The sequence below is a fragment of the Lissotriton helveticus genome, chromosome 2_1 (genome assembly GCF_964261635.1).
Source record: "Lissotriton helveticus chromosome 2_1, aLisHel1.1, whole genome shotgun sequence".
Classification (NCBI taxonomy): domain Eukaryota; kingdom Metazoa; phylum Chordata; class Amphibia; order Caudata; family Salamandridae; genus Lissotriton; species Lissotriton helveticus.
In genome coordinates this window covers 536,599,826-536,616,906 of record NC_136059.1, presented here as the reverse complement: position 1 = coordinate 536,616,906, position 17,081 = coordinate 536,599,826, and the positions used below count along the sequence as shown (strand labels likewise).

The window sequence follows — 17,081 nt, the reverse complement described above, 5'->3', positions numbered from 1 at the left end:
CCCCTCTGGATGGCAAGCAGACGTTTTTAGGCAAAAACTGGGATGTCATTCGAGTGAAAAATATGGGCAGGTCCTGCTTATATCTTCTGTCAAGCACAGACATACTTTGTTTGTGATATACACAGAGAAGCATAAACTGCAGCCTCTCGGTGTATAGCACACATACACAAGTTACTCCATCCATCTGTACTTTGTTACTAACCAGAAGATGTTGACTGGCAGAGCAAAGTTTTCCGGCCTGACTGTAACAAGATTAAATAAGAGCAAGGTCAAACCAGGATAAGGAACTTATGCTTAGGTCTTAAGTATTAGTCAATTGATTTAGTGTTGTTGACAGGTGGGGTAGTTTCATGGGAGATTCAAAAGGATTCTGATAGGGAAGTTACGAACTGCGTCAAGGGGAGAGCAGTGGTAGAGTAAAACACCAATTGGAGACTTCTGAGTATGAGAGAAGTCAGAGCCATTCAGATAATCTGACTTAAGACTTGATTTGAGGGGGAAAAAGATGCATTGCAAGCACAGCGGTGGCAGAAAAAAGCCAAAAGACAGGTTATGCAGCAAAGAGGGCAGGGTAAAGCAAGTATAGTAAATTACCTAGTACACAGTCCTTGAAGCAGCCAACTGAGAGGAAAATATGGTGACAAAAGAGGCACCAGGTGTCAGTGAGCATTTGAGTGAAATGGAGACTATCAACCGGTGGCCAGGTCAGCAACGCCTAGAGATCTAAAGTTACGAGCAAAGTAGTATAGTCAATAGTATTGAAGCGTGCCTCAGTGGAATAGAGTGCACTCAATACCAAATTAGATAAATGATTGGAGAAGATGAAGCTGTTAACCACCAGGCACAAAATCATTTCTTCAAAGAAGTTGATACTGGACAGTAGTAAGACGCGTCACGTATGGGCTTCCTGACTGTCAGTAGGACTAGAAACATTTTGATCAGTACCAGACGAAAACTGATCTATTTGAAATTCCATTTATTCCACTGAAACTGAATACTCATCAAAGTGTATTGTAATCGTTCCATCATCAAAATGTAGGTAGTTATCATTATGCTCCACTACCCATACTGGGATCCTGGGCAGCATGTCAGAATATCAAGTGCTAAAGTTTTGTGAGATATCAGACTAATGACCACTAAAATATTGTGTAGGTAAGTATACATAGGTAAGTACCAATTTACTATACTTAGCTACACATCTTTTTACCTTGAAGAACCAAAAATATATATTATATTCACAACAGGATTGCTCGACTTCACAAACACAACCAGAGCACACTGCAGATTGGCAGGACTTTATTAAAAACTCACATAACGCGTTTCGGCTTGAATGCCCTTGTCAAATGCTGATAACACTGGTATGCTTCTTCAACATCCTTGAAATACGTGTTGCCTCACTGCCACTGGAGGACAAACTATAACCAGCGTGGAAAGACTTTCCCCATCTTTTACATGCTCTCTGCATGAATGCCTTTCTTTTATTGTTTTGCTTTTCTCTCCCTCGCTGTGCTTTAACTTTAAAATTGTTGCCATTAGTGTCCTGCTTTCGATAAAATTCACCCAAGCACATGGGTGGGTATATATATTTACACTGAAAAATTTAAAGGTTACAGGGACGTGATAGTTGGGCTCAAGTTTCACTGGTCCAAAACCAGAGAAATTTGGCAGTTATAGTTAATGTTAGAAATTGAATTTGTGGTAGGCTAGGGCATGTGCCAAAGCCAGGTAGAAACCACCACTCTAGTCAGGAAAAGGGAGTTACACTCCTAAAATAACCCCCGCTCACCCCCTTGGTAGCTTGGCACGAGCAGTTAGGCTCATCTTAGAGGCAGTGTGTAAAGCATTTGCACATAACCAACATTAATACAGTGAAAGCACTACAAAAGGACACCACACCAGTTTAGAAAAATATTCAATATGTTTATATACTTAAGACTAAAAACGATAAAAATTCACAATACAGTACTTCAAAATCTTCACTTATCAAAATATGCTTTAAAATAGTTCCTTGATGTCGATAGCTCCGTCTGGGGCTATCACGGCGTGGTGAGCAAAGTAATCCAAACAGTTCTGGCTGACTGCGGCGCCGCGGGCCAGCTTCGGTGTCGGGAAGACCCGCAAACAGTACCTTATAAAAATGCAGGGCGCCAAGGACTTCTCGTTGAGCTTCCAAAGACATGGTGTCTGCAAGCGTCGGTTCCGGAGGTCGGTGCAGGAGTCGTCGGGGGCCCTCGAAGTCACAAGCGTTGCAGGTCGATCTCTCTGTTGAAGTCAGGAGCGCTGGTGTCGGCAGGCGTCGTGTGCAGCAGTGCGGTGCCATCAGGTCGCGGTGCGAGCAGCGGCTCGGAGGTGGTGTCAGATGGCGTCGTCGGTGAGGCGAGGGTCGCGATGCGAGATGAAGGCTGTGCTCGTCGCGGTTCTGGCAGGTCACGGTGCCAGCTGTGGCATCGTCGTTGCTGAAGTGCTGTTGTCAGATGACGAACTGGAGTTGATGGTGCGGCGTCGGTAGGCCATGGCTGCGGTGCGGGATGAGGGCGGTGCATCGTGTAACTTAACGAACGGTGCCCTCGAACCACGGTGCAAGCTGCAGCGTCGATTTTGGCTTGGAGTGGCGTCGTAGGGGAGGCCAAGGTGTTGTCGTGAAGCGAGGAGGTGCGGAGTGCAGTGCCCACAGGTTGCGGTGCAAGCGGCGGCACTGTGGCGGCGTCGGTGAGACCAGGGTCGCGTTGCGGCAGTGCCCGCTGAGGTGCCAAGGTGTTGTCGTGAAGCGAGGCGGTGCAGAGTGCTGTGCCCACAGGTCACGGTGTGAGCAGCGGCTCAGTGGTGGCATCAGCAGGCCTTGTCGGTGAGACCAGGGTCGCGGTGCGGCATTGCAGCAGTGCCCTCTGAGGTGCCTTCAGGACACGGAGTCGGCAGCAGCGTCGTAGACATCGCCTGGATGCTTTTCTTCGGTTGCAGCACAAAACACACAGTCCCCAGTGCTGAGGGCAGAAGAGCTTGAAGTCTTTGCTGTTCCTGAGGCTTCTTGAACAGGGGGCAATTTCTACCTCAAGCCCTTGGAGAAACTCACAAAAGTAGATTGCAGAAAGTTCAGTCCAGTCCTTTCACTGCCCAAGACAGAAGCAGCCACTGCAGGCCAACACAGCAAAGCGCACAGCAAGTGGTAGTCCCTTCTCACAGCTTCTCCAGCTTTTTTTGGCAGTCTTCTTGATCCAAAAGAGTTCTAAAGTTCAGGGCTCTGGGCCCTAATATTTATGTCCCAAAATCCTTTGATCTCTTAGGCAGAGAGTGCCTGTGTCCAGCCAGAACCAGTTCTGCCTTCTCTGGTGTGATTTCCTGGCAGGAGATGGAGACGGCATTGTCAGAGGCAGACCAGGCCCTTTGAGGTGCAAGGAAATCTCCTCCCCTTCCCCCATTGCAGCCCAGGTCTATACAGCCCTTTCCTGACCCACCTAGACTATCTGGAGCCCCTCCTGCTCCCCCAGCCTTCTGTCATCCAAAACCCAGACAGGCAATCCACATCCCAGCAGAGGCACACGGGATGACTGAGCAAGAAAATATCTACTTTCTAAGAATGGTATTTTCACACACAGACTGCAAAAATCACCTTCACTAAAAGATGAATCTTTAGATTCCGAGTTCAGGCATGCTAAACTTTATTTTCCTACCTAATTTCCCGGGCCAGTTATGTTTATAAGATGTTATAAACAACCTTCCAATTCTGTCGTATGGGGAACCGGTAGCCCTGCAATAGTGAAAAACGAAATTGGCTGTAATTCACTATCAGGACATGCCACAGGCACCAGGGAATGTCCTAACTTTCACATGTACTGCACCCTGCCCACAGGGGTACCATGGGCCTACCTTAGGGGTGACTAACATATAGAAAAGGGATGGTTAGGGACAGGCAAGCATGTGCACTGGCCAAGTCAACATGGCAGTTACAAACTGCGCGCAGACTCTGCAGTGGCCGGTCTGAGTTTACTTTTTAGGGCTACTCATGTGGGTGGCACAATCAGTGCTGCAGGCCCACTAGTAGCATTTGGTTTATAGACCCTGGCACACTCAGTGCACTTTACTAGGGACTAACAAGTAAATCAAATACCCAATAATGGAAACACCAATCCATAACACAATTTACACAGAGAGCATATGCACTTTAGCACTGATTAGCAGTGGTAAAGTGCCCAGAGTCCTAAAACCAACTTTAAAAAGTCAGGAAAAAATAGGAGGAAGAAGCAAAAAGTTTGGGGATAACCCTGCAGAAAGGTCCATTTCCAGCGGCTAACTATAACTCGCGACCATGCAAAGCACTGCTTATGATCTCACATATTACATCACTCATGACATGGTCAGTGACATCTCAAATGACATCACTGATGACATCATCTGGTGACTGAGTGTTTCTAAAACTTTACGAGTGTTAAATATATATACACTAAGGTGTATTGATGAACGAGTGGGTGTACGAGTGCCTTTATGGATGATTTAGTGGGTGCATGACTGACTGTATAAGGGAGTGATTATACATGTTTCAGTGAATGTATGGGTGAGTGACTAATCTTTGTGAATGTCTGTATCTGTCTGTCAGTTGGTATGCAAACCACTGCATGGGTTGGAAAGTTGGTATATGAGTGCCTATATGAGTTATTGATTGCAGGCCTGAGTACCTGTATGGGTGCCTGACTGTCTGTGTGGGTAAGTGAGGGGGTGTGTGACACTTCATGGATGAGCGAGTGGGTGAATCACTAGCTGTATGGGTTCATGAGTGCGTCTGAGAGGGGCCATGTGGGTGAGTGAGTGCGTGTATGGCTGTGTCGGTGAATGAATGGACGTCTCGGTGGTATTTGGGTGAGTAACTGCATATGTGAAAGGCAGTATATGTGGGTATTGGTATATAAGTGACTGTATGTGCGAGTGTGACTGTTTGTGTGATTTTGAGAGTGGCTGTATGGGCGAGTGTGTGCTTGTGTCAATGACTACATAGGTGAGTAAGTATGTGTTAGTATCTGTATGAATAAGTGAGTTGGTGTGTGTATAACTGTATAAGTGAGTATGTGGCAGTGTGATTGACTCTATGGGTGAGTCAGTAAATATGTGTGTGTGTAGCTCTACGAGTATCAGTGCATGAGTGGCTATATAAGTGGCTGTATGGGTGAGTGAGTGGATGTGTGTGTAGACCTCTGAATGAGTGAGTGGGTATGTAAGTACTAGTATGGGTGTGTCAGAGGTTTCAAGAATGGTAGTGTGAAAGTTGGAGTAGGTGTATGACTGGTTACAAGGAGTTATGAGTGGCTGCGTCAGAGATTTTGTGGATGATGTCATTAGTAATGCCATGTGAAATGTCACTAACAATGTCATGAGTGATGTAATATGTGAGGTCATAAGCAGTGCATTGTATGTATGTATAGGATTTATAAAGCGCAGGAATCACCCCCGGAGGGGTATCTCCGTGCGATCATAACGGGAAAGTCAGACGAACATGTGCAGACAGACATTAAACTCTGAATAATGCAGTTTCAGGAGTTTCCTGAAACGTAGAAGATTGGAGCATTTACGCAGGTCCACAGGTAGGGTGTTCCAAAATTTTGAGGCCAGATGGACAACAGTTTTGCCGCCTGTTCTAAGCTTCTTAAACCGGGGGACTACTAACAACCCTTTCCCTTCCAATCTAAGATGAGGATTCGGACAGTAGACTTTGAATTTATTTGCCAGGTAGCTGGGGCTCGTGCCATAAAAAGCTTTATGGGTGAGACAACCGAGCTTTAAATTAATTCTCTGGCTGATAGGAAGCCAGTGAGGCTGTTTTAATAATGGTCCTACAGAGGTGCGAGGAGGTTTTTTTAGGGCCAGGCGAGCAGCCACATTTTGAACAATCTGCAGTCTGCTGAGAAGGGACTCATTAGCAGATGCCAGCAGCGCATTGCAGTAATCCAAGCGGCCAATAATCAATGCCTGAATCAGGGTTCTTCGCACAGAGAGTCAGCCAGCGAAACACTCTTCGCAGGAGGCTTAAGGTATGGTAACAGGTCTCCGTTGTAGTCATAACTTGGTCCTTCATGGATAGCAGAACATCTACGCGAACCCCCACGTTTTTTGCCGCGGAGGTTGGAGAGGGGGCCGGACCTAATGTAGCAGGGCAACACCTAGGGGACCAGACGGCCTGAGCTGTGCCAAACAACAAGATTTCTGTCATAGATGCATTTAGCTAAAGACAATGGTCCGTCATCCACTCGGATATAGCTAACATACCCTTAGCAAAACGCTGCTCAATGTCCTCATCAAAGGTCAGAAGCAGTTGGGTATCGTCAGCGTAAGAGAAAGGAGTAAAACCATGCTCCCTGATAACCTTGGCAAGGGGGGGCGCATAGATATTAAACAAAGTCGGACTCAACCAAGAGCACTGGGGCACCCCCTTAGTTAGTTTCAAGGTTTGGGAACGGAATGGACCCAAGTTGATGGTCTGAGTGCGCTGGTCAAGGAAACTGATGAGCCAGTTGAGTGCCTGTCCCTATATACCGGCATCTCTCAGTTGAAAAATCAGTTTCTGATGAGAGACCGTGTCGAAGGCTGCTGTCAGGTCCAATAAATCCAGTATCACTGCTTTATTACCATCCAAAGCCATTTTGATATGATCCGTGACCCCAATAAGGGTGGTCTCTGTGGAATGGTTGGGTCTAAACCCAGATTGTGAAAGATCCAGAATGGTGTGGTTTTCAAGGTAGTCCATTAGCTGAGTGTTGACATAGCTCTCCACCATTTTACTCATCAGCGGGAGGAGCTAAATGGGACGGTAATTTGAGAGGGTATCAGCAGACAGCTGATCTTTTTTCTTAATAGGAATCACTTGAGCGGACTTCCAGTCCAATGGCAGAATACCTTCGCGTAAAGAGGTATTCAAATTCTCAGTGATTGGGGCGGCTAGAAGAGGGGCAAGCATGGCATATTTGTATGCTGGCATAACATCTAGGGGGGAGCCCGATTCCACCGTACTAAGCATGTCTTCCACCTGAGAGATCTGGATAATCCTGAAACAATCCAGACCCACATTTAGGTCCTTAACTACTTGAGAACTTAGACCAGTGGGCTCAGCGTGATCAGAATTTTGAGGAAATTCATTATAAATCAGAACAATTTTCTCATCAAGGTACACAGCTATGCGGTTGCAAAGGCTCTGAGAGGTGGTGATCTGTTGGGCGCAGGCTGTGGGCTTAGTGAAGGAGTTAAGGAATTTATACAATTCCGTTTTTGAGTTTCCTGCCTGGTTCAATTTTAATATAACATGATTTTTCTGTGCTCTTTTTAAATTCTTGTGGTAAGCAGCGAGAGCCAGTTAAAGACTATGTTTTTCATTTTCAAACTGAGATTTACGCCATCTTTTTGCCAGCACCTTACATCTGGATTTTTCCCTGCGTAACTCTACAGTATGTATACCAGTCATCACTTTTTTCGTAGATTTATTCCTACAGTGTTTCAACGGGGCCAGCGTGCCAATTATTGTGCTAACATTATCATTTAAGACCCTCAGCTTCATTGTACTGTCCATGTGTTCCTTCAATATAAGGGGTGTAAATAATTTGCTAAAAGAGTCAGGATTGTGGGGGAGCGAGGTATAGTTAACTCAATCAACTATAACTGCTGAATTTCTCTGGTTTTGTACGAGGGAAACTTGAGCCTAACTAGAACGTTCCTGTAACCTTTGTTTTTTCAGTGAATTTCTTAGGTTTTTTGAATGCTAATTATCTACAACGTTCCTGTATCCTTTCGTTTTAATTTTTTTTAAGGTTTTTATAAATTCTATTTAATTGTACTATCCATTTTTTAGCAAGTGAACCTGTAAGATTTTCATACTTTCCTTCTATAATTGGATAGTGTGTATTATATTTATAAAATATACATATGAAAAAACGAGTAGTGTATCAGAAAACACATTAATAACTGGTTTTATTTATAACAATTTTGTAAGTTGGCACCACATTGTTGCATTTGCAGTGGAGATTTTGTCATCAGTAAATGTATTTCACCTACTCAAAAATACACAGACATTTTTTAAATAAAGTTTAACTCTAAATATTTAGTAGAATATTCCTTTAACTTTTCTTTGTATGATCAATTTAGAAGAAAGCCACCTTTTCAACAACCAAAAAAAATTCTTCACGTCAACCAAAGTCACAGCGATGACATCGGTAGTCGCAAAAAGTGCGTGGTTGATACAAAGTGTAAAACACAGACATATTCCACAGTTATTCTACAGTATTTTTAAAAGTAGAGCTTTATTAGTGTATTTTTCAAACTAATATTTTTCTAGTGAGTTTCCAGATTAATTGCCTCCAATCACTTTTACCCTTTTCCACGAAGACAGAGGAAGTCGCGATGACGTTGGTAGTAGTGTATAGCGCACATTTTTCAACAACTCTGAAACGTGTTGTGGACAACTTTAGTATAGTTGAACACCATTATAATATCGAAAGTTCTGCTTTTCTTTCCATTATTAAACAAAACTACTTTAAACTTATATTTTACATTTCCGCTTCAGAGCGGTAACTGCGACTATTTCGGTCACTGCGAATATCACATGATCTGGAAAGTAAGGAATATCATTGGATAATATACTTTTCAGCAAAATCAATAGGAAGCACACACCCTTTCCTCCTCATTGAATTTTCTTTCAAAGAACTTCCCTCTGAGCAGGAGGATTCCTTTTTGCTGTGCAAATCTTTTGCTTTTTATTTTTTACCATCAGAAATGGCAACACAGGAGACGGGGGTCAGCTGGACCAGGATGTGGAGGGGATGGACAGTGAAGATGTGGAAGAACAGGAACCTCCACAAAAGAGCCAGTGTGGCTTATGATTTTTTTTTTTACAATCCCATCAGGCGACTCAAAAAAACAGCTGCCAAACTTGTGCAATGCACAATTTCCAAGTAGACCCTCTCTAGAGGCACCAACAAGAAATATTCATGTGGGACAATGTCCATGTTACACCATCTAAGAACCTATTGTGAAAAACCTCTTCAACTGGCCAGAGGGAAGCTGGAGGACAATCTAATTCAGTAGCCGCAGCAACATTTCCTGGTCAAAAACTCCCTTATGAGGTGCATAGTACTGCGTAGCATAAACAAAGGAATGCAGTTCCTAGGGGATGAGAAGGGGTAGTGTTCCAGGTGCCAGAAGGTTATGACAAAGATGGGATGGGGGGGGGGGGGGGGGGGGGGGGGGAAATCGCTCCTATTGGGAGCAAGGGCCCTCACGTATCCCGAAAAGTGTCATGCTTCATCATCTGGCAGCTCCTTGTTGGACCTGGCGCTGCAATGCCCAACTGGCCCAGTGAGGGGGCCCTTTGCCGGAGGTCTTTTCTTTTTGCTGATATGAAGTTTGAGGGGTGAATGGGGCATAACAGTAAAGAGTAAAAGGAGTAGAAATGAGAAGGTGAGAATGAAACCTAAAAATAGCTATGGGGATCCAACAGGAATTATTGTATTGACTGGGTTCCTATGCTATGGTAAAAACAAGGACTGTAAAGTCGTAGCTAGAGAGGCGGAATTACAACCTCTCAAGCTCAAATTAGTATATGTGCAGTGAAGGTATGAACAAGTTTCATTCCTTTTATAGTCCAAGGGATCTTGGCATTTTGTCAGGACCAAGGGCTCCTCGTCTACTCAAGTAGGGATGGTATATGGTGTGTGTTTGGGACTTGCCGTACCCGAAAAATTTGGACTTTTGATGTAGTCCAGCATAAATAGATATGAATGCTACCTTCTGGATAGACCTACCAGGGGGTGCTAATGGACGCTCATGACATCCTGGGCGTTTGCACAGTGATGCGAGAAGGAGCTGCAAGTGGCGCTCCTCAGGGTACAGGACCCACCCCGTGTTCGGTTGTCCCAGAAGGTTCATATATGGCTCTAGAGATGTCAAGATTGCTGCAAGGACTGTAGTGTTGTCGTAAGTGCTGGTGAGCAGTCTCTTACAGTTAATCACAATGCTGCAAAACAGCATACATGCTATTTCTTTCCTCTTTTATATGTTTTGCACATTTTTCAGTGCATGTTTTTTCAAATCCTGCTGTCCCAATTGAAATTTTTATTATAAAATAAAAAATAAAAAATTTTAAACTTTACAAACGCCTAAAAAAAGGGAAAAAAGTTCCTGTTGGAAATGCCTTTAACAGTTAAAAAAAGATAAAGTATGTATATATGTTGGAACGAGTGTATGACTGGTGCATGGATAATTGAATGAGTGTACAAGTGGTGCATTGATGTTAAAAAATAGTGCAGCAGGGGTGCCCGAGTAATTAGATGAGTGCAAACGTTGTGTTTGGGTGATTGCATGGGTAGTATACGGATGAGTGCATATGTAGTGCCTGAGTACATGGATAATGGCTGGGTGAATGAATGAGAGCATGGATAGTGCCTGGGTGAATATATGAGTGCATGGGTACTGGCTGCATGAATGGATGAGTACAAGGGTAGTGCCTGGGTGACTGGATGAGTTCATGGGTAGTACTGGGTGAATAGATGAGCGCATGCATTGTACCAGAGTGATTGGATGAGTGCAAGGGAAGTGCATGGGTGATTAGATGTGTCCATGGGTACTGCCTTGGTGAATGGATGAGTGCGTGGGTAGTGCCTAAGTGAATAGGTGAGTGCACGGGACTGGCTGAATGATTCGATATGTGCATGGTTGGTGCCTGGGTGAATTGATGAGTGAATGGATGAGTGCCAGTGTCATTAGACAAGAGTTTGGATAGTGTCTGAGTGAATGGATCAACACATGCATAGTACTTCCTGAGAGAATGGATGAGTGGAATGGTAGTGCCTGGGTGATTGGATATGTGCATGCATAGTGTCTGGGTAAATGATTGAGTGCATGGATAATGCCAGAGTAAATGAAGGAGTATATGGGTAGTTCCTGGATCATTCGATGAGTGTATGGGTAGTACCAGAGTGAATGGATGAGCGCATGCATACTGCCGGAGAGATTGGATGAGTGCATGCGTAGTGCCTCAGTGAATGGATTGGAAATCATGTCTTATTTTAGACTTCACTATCTCCACTTGTGAATGGTTAGTATCTGTTAACCCTTCTCCCCCGTTTCACAAACAGATTACTATCTATGCATGTTCATGATGTATTCGAGATGATCGCAGATGTATTCGAGTTGATCGCGGAGAAATTGTCAAAAAACATTGGAGTCCAAACTTCTATCTAGCTTCATTTTTTTTAATGTCAATAGTACACAATAGTTTATTACATAGTCCCGAGCTGGAAAAATAAATCTTGCCATCACTTAAATAGTTGTCAACACTCCTCAACTTTGTAAAAAAAATTTCTGTCTCTTTCACCCCTTCACCCCCAATACACTCGACTGCCAGTAGGATAGGATAGATAGATAGATAGAGAGAGATATCTATCTATCTCTCAAGTGAAACACACTCAGTTCTTCTGCACTAAGATCGCCATGACCCTGCCACTTGCGGCGGCGATCCGTGGTGAGGCGGCGTGCCTCAAAACACCAGAAACTAACTGTAGTAATCCAAAGGACAAAACAGCAACCACGGACTTCAAAAGGTTTCTTTAGCAGTGATTTATTCAGCAAGAATTCCGGCAACTCGACGCGTTTTGGGTCCCTGTCCCTTGATTGCGGGACAGGGTCCCGAAACGCGTCGAGTTGCCGGAATTCTTGCTGAATAAATCACTGCTAAAGAAACCTTTTAAAGTCCGTGGTTGCTGTTTTGTCCTTTGGATTACTACAGTTTGTGTCTGATATATATATATATATATATATATACACACACACACATACATACACACCTATACAGACACACACAGTTAATATATTTACATATATTGTCTTGGTACATACAGATGGAGTAAAGTACAGCTTATATCTACAGTCAAGGTAAATATATAGAGAGTCAAGTCGCAAATAGGTGGGATTAAGTACAGTACTTCTATACTTATCTTCACAATATTTTGGTGGTCTATAGTCTGGCTATGAGTTTAGTGGCGCAATATTAAATGCATCTACCAGTAATTGCCATGCCTCAATCACCATCATACTGCAATCACCATGACCTGTGAGGAAATTCACCGACTTTCGCATTTCCCCTGTTTTGCTTCAGTTTGGAACTCTGGACTGTTTACCTCTACTGTGGCCTCGAGTCTGCAACAAAGTATCCAAAAACATGTACTAGCATGTTTTTATATTCTTGATGAGACTCCCACTATTGTGGACATTGGCTCTCACTGAGGCATGCCAAAGTATTAGGCCATCACTCCTTGTAGGCAAAGTCTGATTTGCAGGAAGTAGGGGTGAAGAATATTTAGATCCAGCCCATTCTTAAGTTGCTCCATTACTCCTCAGCTCATGAATTGTGTTCAACAGCCAAAGCTGCAGGCCTTTGGATCATTCAATTTTTTTTTACTTTACTAATAATTTAGACCTCTTTTGGGGGGGGCGCTTTGAACTGAAACCTGTATTCAGATTTCACCGGCCTGTTAATAAGCAGAGCAGTGGGGACTTGCCATGGTAGTTCTGCCGGGTCATTAAAACAACTGCTTGCCCTTAGTTTGCTCCCTCTTTAACAACACTTGCTTGGCCCACTGGTGAGTCAGTCCTTGCTTAGCACACTGCCATGCCAGCTGCAGAGTTTGATCAGTAAAATAAAGGAAATTAGATTTGAGTGGTGTGGAGTGATACAGAGTATAGTAGGGTAGAGTGCAGTAGAGTTGAATGGTGTAGACTACAATTTTAAAAGGAGCGTTTACTGTATTATTCTGTTTCCAGCCACAATTTAGGCAGTCCAATGTTTAAAAACATATAAATAATGATCAAGAATAAGATTCTTGGCAATGCGTTCAGTATCCAACTTTTATTCATTTTTCAACACGTTATTTTCCAGCCAGCCCAGCCAACGCGTTTCGTCCCCTAGGACTTTATCAGGGTTGTACGTTCCAAACTTGTGTGATTTCTAAATGGCATGAAGTACGACCTCCTCTTTCAGTGTCTTCATAAGGATTAAATCCCTTCTCGGCTGGTATGTAGTACTCCCTAAATCATCTTTACCCTTTTGTGGGTCAGCCAGCATGACTGCCACATAAATTCTCTTACTTTGAAATCACAGAAAGAAAAGTAAACACCAAGTTCCGTGGAAGATAGAGTCTGACATTTGACCTCCATCTTTGAAAGCACAGCCAATGTGACAAGATAAGAATAAGATTTAAAAGGCCTGTTTACAAAAATCCTGTACTGGTGGAATAATACAGTAAAGAGGGTTTGTGCAAGGGAAGGAATGAACTTAAGCTGGACAGCCTAAAACAAATAGAGGCAGCAAATAGAAAGGAAGCAAATTTGAGTTACAAACCACAAAACCAATCGATGGAATCCATTCCCAGGGAAGCTTTTTGAATGAGTAAACCAGACAGCTGTACGGTCTGGTAGGTTTTGACCTAAAGAGGGTGAGGGGAAAGCAAAGTTTGGAAAGCAGGCAGAGGCAACACAGGTGCGAGGATGAAGGGAAGCAAATCAAGACAAAGATACGTGGAGTGGAGTAGGAGAAAGTAAACAGACGAGACAGCAGCGTGGTGTCTTGGAGTTAGAAGGACAAAGGTGAAAAAGCAACAGGAGCTGAGGCAGGGGAAAAGCACATAAGGGCGAACTCATCACAGATTGGGCAGGATCGATAGGCTTTTCTGATATTTTTTTTCTCTTGTTTACTTTGTGTCTTTTTCCAGGTTTTCTTTATTGTCTCTCATCCACCAATCTTCTCTATTTACACCTAGGGTGACCACTTCCCTCCATTTCAACATCCAGATTTTTATAAGACAACCTAATGCACTGTATGTGTCCTAGTCTAGGTTTGACTGAACTAATTAAGCAAACACATCTGGGGCCGAATAACAGAAGGTGCCCCGGGGATGCAATAGGCGTTTGAAACCCACTTTGCGTGCCCCCAGGGCACTTTGGTAATGTAGAAGGGGTGTAGACGCTTGTGCGACCCCCTCTATAATACAGATAGTCTGGTGCACTTAATGATCCAGCGCTACCTTCAGAGGGTGTTCCCTCCTTTGCATAGGGGCATGCCCTATGCAAATGAACGAATTCCTTTGACTTTGTGCCCGCACCATATTACAGCTGCAGGTGCAGAGTCAAAGAATCCGGCAGGAGGCGCACTCACAGTGCTCCATTTAAAAAGGTGGCGCACTGTCAGTGCGCCGCCTGAAAGCAGCCCTCTACAGGGGGTAAAGGGGGTCGCAGGGACCCACCAGACTTCACCTTGCAGGCAGGTACAGTCACTCACTGCACCACCTCCAAGGGGATCTCTAATCCCCTTTTAAAGTGCAGGCGGGTGCTACCTGCACAGTGAAAACACGGAGAGGCTGCTCCGTGTTTTCACATGAACGCCCTGCCCCCAGGGCAGCGAACGTTCACGGCTGCTCTGGGACAGCGCATTCACGATAATAGGGCGCAAGCAATGATAATGTGTAATACAGCCCGATAGCAATAAATGTGATGACATGTTGGTGGCATCCCTACGCATACTGAGACCGACCAACCGCACAGGCATGAGTGTATGGGTGTATGTACCGGTAGACGACCTCTAGAAATATACAACAAAAAAATACAAACACTGGAACAAGGAAATAAGGTTTGTGTCCAGCATCAGCTCAACATCGTGTGATTTTGAACAAAATCCCTCAAGCTCCTGTGCCTTTTAAAAAAAAATCATACCTTGTGTAATGGTATCTGGTGCTTGTGTAAATCGCTCTAATTCCTAGGGCCAAGTTCTCACTATATAAAACTGCGAACAAATTGATAACCGGGATGAGATTATCTTAACCACACCGCTACCTGGCAACCCCTGAACAAAACACGTGGGCGAAGTCCGGCGTTTAACAGTGTAATCCATTAGGTCAGTGCTTTAAATGGGCCGGTACTCACCGGTACTGAGAACCGGCACTTCCGAAATTTCTGGCCCTCAGTACCGGCACTTTTTTTTTAGGTCAGGGAGAGTACCGGTACCCTGATTGAGAGCAGAGCAGGCTCAGGTTACTTACCTCCTCCAGCTCGGGGCAGACGCCGCTCTGCTTCCGACTGAGCCCTTCAGTGGCCTTTTGCACAATCACTGCTGGCGATTACAGCAGCTCTCACTTGAATGGCCCATGATTGCAGGGGTCTGAGAGGGCTCGCCATGTGTCATGCTGTGATAGCACAATGGCTATTATACTTAAAGTGTTAAGGCGGGTGGGGGGCGCAATTCCTTTATCAAGTGTGTGCAATGGGCTGGGGCTTCTAGTCTGTAAACTTGTCCCATTTAGGGAAATGCACTGGCCTTACTAAGGTGATTACTATCTCAGATATTTTTCTATCTTCTATTTTTGCTTTGCTATGTTACGGTTTTACTCGTGATTTTGCATTGCTTTGTAATATAAATTTGCTCATAGCTTTATTTGAAAACGTTAGGTTTGTTGCTTGCTTAGTATTTTTGCTGACCCCTGGTAATTTCAAACCGCTTAATGGGGTACAGAATGGGGGCGATGGGCAGGGGCACTGTATGGGAGGGTGACAAGGGAATACCTCTTTCCGTGTTGGTTCCATATATAGCACAAATGGTTGCCTAGGGTAGCATTAGTGCACTGCAATGGGAAACAATAAATAGGAGCCATAATAGGGGGGGTGTAGGAGAGGATGGAGGGACCATGTCATACTGGATACTTAAATACACCATACCCCACTCAGACTGCATCTAAACACAATAAGAGAAGGGAGTTGCATCCTGCTGGGGTGTATTTTGAGTGGAGGGGAAGAAAAGTGTTGGATGAAAAGTTGACTTGGTAAATGATTAAGCAGTGGCTAAAGGAAGAGATTTCATTAGAATGACTTGGCCCATCTGCTCAGGAATGCCGGAGTAACAATTACCCTCCACTGTGTCTCTCCTCATCAAAAGCCATTTGCCGACAATTCTCTGTCTTCATCTCTTTTAAAAGTCATAAACTGTTCCTACGCAGAACACACGCCTCGCATGAGAAATTTTCTGTATCGAAGCACACAGAACACGCGGAACAATGGATACTCAATGGGAAATGCTTGATCAGTTTTATATCCTTTCACCCCGAAAAAGATGTTTCAAATTAAAGGTACAGCCGCGATTGAAAGCTGCTGACGGTTTCATTTAGTTTATTTTCGATGTGGCTTTCTGATTCATTTTATTCTTGGTCAGACTAATAACCTTGCAAATCTGATTTAGGCAAGTTTATATTAGTTCATTCCTATACACGTTAATATAAATCTGTAAAGATAAACTAGCGACCTTCTAGCTATGGAGTGTATTTGTACCTGCCCCTGGAAGTACACTGCTCAGCGTGTGATAAGTAGAGGTGATCCTTTCCCGGCAGATACCAGAAGCTTTAGCACCTTACTCAGGACAGTAAAATATAAACCTGCTGTTTCAGGCAAGCCTTAAGTCTAGCAGGTCACCATGGTATTTCAGTCCGAATTGGCACGTACCTTTTGCACTCCCATGCTTTGGCGAAAGTGTTGACCAAACTTGCAGTGCTTTCACACATGCTTAACCCCTTCCATGCTGCAGCGATTTTCCCCGTGTGCTGCAAAATCGCGAGTGGATGGGTTTATGACGGCCCCCAGCCGTCATCAGCACACGAGCCCCGTAGTGCATGACGGATGGGGGCCGTCATCAGCATGCAAGGGGTTAATATGCCTACTTCCCTGTTATAATTTCCAATACATTAAATTACAAAGCAAAAAACTCACCTTGCCTTCCCCCACCAAACATTGTGAATTGGTAATTAGAGAGCTTTGATGCTCCTCATCATAGAGTTTAGTGTTGCAGTTTGCGGAACAAGTGGAGTTTGCATAAAGCTACGTATCGGTCACCTCCAGTGGGTAGAGGAAGCTGGTGCTGTAGAATACCCTTATACACTGACATGCTTTCCTGCAGGTTGAATGGCTGGCATATGTTTTGTCTATCAGCTCTTGTTATGTGAAAACCTGTACTATTGCATTTTTGCTGATTAACGTAGAGCAACATACCCCCACTAAAATTACTTTCATGTTTCACC

At 44.2% G+C, this 17,081-nt stretch overlaps 1 protein-coding gene across 1 annotated transcript in view; it reads right to left on the bottom strand.

Moving 5' to 3' along the window:
• The window catches only part of KGD4 (alpha-ketoglutarate dehydrogenase subunit 4), a 66,907-nt gene that overhangs the window by 47,276 nt on the left and 2,550 nt on the right, over positions 1 to 17,081 (bottom strand). The window lies entirely within an intron of this gene.